The following is a 5,286-nucleotide window of genomic DNA, read 5'->3' as shown; positions in this document are numbered from 1 at the left end:
GTGGATTCTCTCTGGGGTATCTAAATGCCAGCATCGCTACTCTTGTGTTTAGGGGCCATTATTACGTAAAATAAGGGTGACTGGGACAAGCACTGTGATACCCAACAGGTGATCTGATTAGACGACTACTCAGTGACTAACGGGAGGGTAGCATATAGAGAGTGGACACACCGGACGAAAGGGTAGCTCAGCGTCCAAGCAGGACAAAGTGAGATGGCACAAGCTTCCAGCACACTTCTCAGAACAGTAGGCATTTAAAATCTGAGTTGCTTATTTCTGCAAAGTTCCATACTTTTGGACCATGGTTCACGGCAGATAACTGAAACTTTGAAAAACCAAAATCAGAGATAAGAGAATGCTACTAACCCTCCAGCTTTTCTGCCCAGAGGATTTCTCTAGAACCTGGAAAAGCCACTGAGCTCGTCTGTAGCCACAGCCCTGAAGAAAATGAGAACAAATACCGCATAGGCCACAGCCAACTAGCAGTGCACAGAAATCAGAGATAAACATCCCAGCTTCCTGCTCCTGAGATGAAAAACTCCGAGGTGCTTCCCACAAAGGCAGCAGGCGATGCTTAGTAGTTGGGTCCCTGGAACCCATGTGGGAAACCCAGATGGAGCTCCTGGATCCCAGCTTTGGCCTGGTCTAGCCCCTGGCATTTGGAGAATGAACTGAGAATTGGATCTCTCTCTCTCTCTCTCTCTCTCTCCCTTTCAAATTAAATGAATGGGGCTGGTGCTGAGGCATAGTGGGTAAAGCCTCCGCCTGCAGTGCTGGAGTCCCACATGGGGGAAGGAAGGGAGAGAGGAATGGAGGGAGGGAGGGAGGAATGGAGGGAGGGAGATCTTCCGTCCACTGGTTCATCTCCAAGCACCTGAAGCAGCTGAGGCTGAGTAACGCCAAAGCCAGCCAGGAGCTCAACCCAGGTCTCCCACACAGGTAGCAGGACCCAAGCACTTGAGCCGTCACCTGCTGTTTCTCAGGCGCACATTAGCAGGGAGCTGGAACTGAAGCAGAGCTTGAACTGGGACCCAGGCCTCTGCTATGGGGCACGGGTCTCCCAAGTGGAGTCTCAGCCACGGCACTACTGCAGCACTGTCGTTAAAAGGGATTCACACACAGCATCACAGTGTTTGAGTTCTCTGAATGTGGCCAATTGCTCACCTTTACCAGTGAGTGCGATACCTTTGTGTTTTCGTATTATTATTCAGCATCCTGCTGTTTCAACTGGAAGAACTCCCTGTAGCAACTCCACGAGTCCCTCAGAAAGCAAGCCTCGTGGCGACCCTCTGCTTTCGCTCTTCCTTTTCGCCAGGAATCTGCTTAATTCTCCCTTCTTTCTAAGAAGCAGCTTTGCCAGGCACAGCTTGCAGTGTCCTTCAGCCCCTGGAAGGCGTCATCCCACCCTCACTGACCCACAATGAGAAATTCGCTTATAGCCTTGTGCAGGGAGCCTACAGGGTATTGAACAAGTTGCTTTTTTGCTGTTTTTAAAATTGTCTTTAACTTTTGGTCATCTCGTTACAATGTTTCTCAGTATAATCTGCTTTGGATTTCTCTGATTTGGGGACGTTTGAGCTTCATGAACTTCCAGTCCATATCTCTTCCTGAATTTGGAATGTTTTCAGCTTTTTTTCTTTATCTTTCTTCCCTCCTTCTTCCTTCTTTCTTTTTTTAATCATTTATTGCAAGGTTTTTAAAATATATTTATTTATTTGAAGGCAGAATTACAAAGGGAGAGAGAGAGAGACAGAGACAGAGAGAGATTTTCATCTGCTGGTTCACGCCCCAGATGGCCGCAGTGGCCAGGGCTGGGCTGGGCGGCTTTCCAGGAGCCTGGAACTCCATCTGGATTTCCCGTGCGGGCGGCAGAGGCCCAAGCTCTTGAGCCATCTTCTGCTGTTTTCCTAGGCAATGAGCAGGGAGCTGGACCAAAAGCAGAGCAGCCAGGACTCGAGCCAGCACTCAAGTGCGATGCCAGAATCACAGCTGATGGCTTAAGCCGCTGTGCCACGACGCTGGCCCACTGTTCCTTCAGATAAGCCTTCTGCTCCTTCCCTGCCACGCTCCGCCTGACACTCCCTTATTGTGCATGTTTCCTTGCCTGATGGTGAACCATACCTGCAGAGCTTTTTCCGCTTCTCTTCATTCTTTTTTTCTTATTTTTTCTCAGAATAATTTCAATTGACCTGTGTTTAGTTCTTAGATTCTTTTTTTAAAGATTTATTTATCTATTTGAAAGGCAGAGTTACAGAAACACAGAGGCAAAAAGAGAGAGACAGAGAGGTATTCCATCCACTGGTTCACTCCCCAGATGGATGCAATGGCCAGAGGTGCACTGATCCAAAGCCAGGAACCAGGAGCTTCTTCCAGATCTCCCACATGGGTGCAGGGGCCCAAGGACTTGAGCCATCTTCCACTGCTTTCCCAGGCCATAGCAGAGAGCTGGATTGGAAGTGGAGCAGCTGGGACTAGAACCAACACCCATATTGGATGCTGGCGCTGCAGGAGGCAGCTTTACCTGCTAAGCCACAGCACCGGCTCCCACCGATTCTTTACTATGCTTAATTGAGTCCGCTGTTGGGTACTCTACTGCATTTTTCATCTCTTTCACTGTATTCTCCAGCTCCTGAATCTCTAGTTCTTTACAATGATTTCTATCCTCTTATGTCTCCTTTGGTCCATGTATTGTGTTCATGATTTAGTTTCCTATGTTTTCTTGTAGCTTACACGAGCTTCCTTCAAATAATTACTTTGGATTCTTTGCACGGTAATTTGTATCATCCGTTTCTCCGGCACTGAGTGCTGGAATACTGTTGTGTGCTTTTGTGACGTCGCATTTCCTCGTGCTTGCGTCGGAGGAAGGGTCGTGTCCTCCAGTCCTGACTGGCTGTGGGGGTGCAGTGGGGCAGGTGAGTGTGGAAGCCATCAGCCAGTGCTTCCCTGAGCATGCACCCACTGCACCCCCTTGCTCCCTTTACAAGAGTCTTGGAATTGTGTCCCTGTTCTCCGTCCCACAAAGCCAGGTCAGGTGCTGTGATCCTCTAACCCACTTTCCCCAAGGCAGCGCCGGAAGATGAAGCACATTATGCAAATTCCGAAGACTTGAGATGGGAGCTGCATTGGCGTGTGCACGCTCTGCGGAGGCTACGAGCGCCACCTATAGGGGAATGCGGGACACGGCAGCCACAGAGGCGAGGGGCTGGGACTGCCCAGGTGCGAGTCAGCCCGTGAGGTGGTCTATGAGCTGACGTCGCAGGCAGTGAAACAGGGCCCCCTGTCGAGATCTACTCCCCACTCCTCTGCTCCCAGGGACCTCAGATCCTTCGGCTGCTCTGATCCTCCGGGTGCTCCAGGTGGGGAAAGAAAGTGTGACAACCAGGTGCACACACACCCTCTCTTCCTGCAATGGGAAAAGTGCAGCCACAGGGGTCTGTCTCCCTGGCACTGGGGGTGTCAGTTTGGGGAAGGGGTGATGTACGTCAAGTGAAGCTGTTCTTATTACTCTCTTCAATAGGTCTGTTCTTGGATTTTTGTTCCAGTGAGTGCCAGGGGCTTTGCACGGCACTCCTGGGCTCCCCCAAAAGGACTTTCAATTACAGACGGTTGTCAAAACCAGTGCTTCTGGGGAGGCTGCACAGGCTGAAAAATATTGCTCCTGTCTTGCTGACATCATTTCAAAGCCTGCAGATTTCAGAGGGAGAGTTGTTTTCAACTGGAATTTTATAGCCAGCCTAGTAATCAATCAGAAAAAGAAAAATACAAGCTCTATCAGCCAACCAATGATACATCAAAGAAAAGAGACAACTTTTATTAAGAAGTTATGTGAGGATATACTTTAGCCAAACAGGGAATACAAAGGAAATGAAGGAATTTGGTTTTGAAGTCGAATATAAAGATAAAGCTATTTTGAGAGAAAAAGAATTGTGGGTGAGGTGAGCATGTGAGATAAATCATCCCCCAGAGCAAATGTCTGAACTGGATAAATTAAAAACTATTTCTAGAAGTACATTTTTTGTTAACAGATACCCCAAAAACCCCCAAAATAGGAATTATCCAAAGTGATTGCTTCTGGAGAGTGAATATTGAACAAGGAGCAGTAAAACCAGGAACTTTTATTTTTTATTACATTTTATAATATAGCACATATAGTCAGTATTTTAATTTTATTTTTAATACTTTTTAAGATTTAACAAATTATGAACTCCATTTATGAATGTGCTGACAAATGTACAAAGTGAATACGTCACCCAGATAATTAGAATAGCTCAGCTGTGCGTCTTTAAAGTGGAAACGTTGATGCTTACGGCATGGGGGTTGTTAGGACAACGTGGGAACAGGACTCAGCCGGATGCCGGATACGTCCCGCCTCTCCCTGAGTGGCAGCTGTTGTCAGGGCAGATGGGGACGGAGCTGCAGACTCACAGCCCCGTCCTGCCACTTGTACAATCTAGGCAGACTTGGACCAGTCGCACTTTTTTTACCTGTAACTTGGGAACATTAATAGCCCCGTATTTGTAAGCTAAAAGCATAACAAATGCTCAACCCAACACCTGTGCTCGGTCAACATTTAGCACACGGTGGGCACTGCTACAGCGTAAATCTGTGTTGTGATTATTTTCTGTTGGTGGTTTTCCTGATTGGGCCTTAAAAGTGCATACCCAGATTCATTGGGATCACCAGAAAGCGCCTCTTCTCCATCCCAGATCTAACAACGAAAGCAAAATAACACTCAGTTCTCCCTGGGTGCCCTGTGGCCAGGGTGAGGAGAAGAGGTTGTGGGAAAGAAGGAAGAATCTTTGTTACTTCCATTATCTGCTGGACGCTTTTCCCGGTGTTGAGCGCGAGTTTTCCTGAGTGCTCCAAAATGGGGGAGAGAATCCTCCACGTGGTTACTAACCAGAGGCTGGGGAAAAGGCACAGACGGGGCCGGCGCTGTGGCGTAGCGGGTAAAGCCGCCAACTGCAGTGCTGGCATCCCATATGGGCGCCGGTTCGGGTCCCGGCTGCTCCTCTTCCGATCCAGCTTCCTGCTATGGCCTGGGAAAGCAGTAGAGGATGGCCCAAGTCCTTGGGCCCCTGCACCCATGTGGGAGACCTGGAAGAAGCTCCTGGCTCCTGGCTTCAGATTGGCACAGCCAACTGGGGAGTGAGCCAACAGATGGAAGACCTCTCTCTCTGCCACTCCTTCTCTCTCTGTGTAACTCTGACTTCCAAATAAATAAATAAATCTTTAAAAAAGGCACAGACATGTCTTGTGCCCTCTGGCCCTGACACAAACGCTCAC

This window comes from Oryctolagus cuniculus, chromosome 8, assembly GCF_964237555.1.
Source record: "Oryctolagus cuniculus chromosome 8, mOryCun1.1, whole genome shotgun sequence".
In the NCBI taxonomy this organism is placed as follows: Eukaryota; Metazoa; Chordata; class Mammalia; order Lagomorpha; family Leporidae; genus Oryctolagus; species Oryctolagus cuniculus.
The sequence above is the reverse complement of the archived record's forward strand: the minus strand, read 5'-3'. Positions refer to the sequence as shown.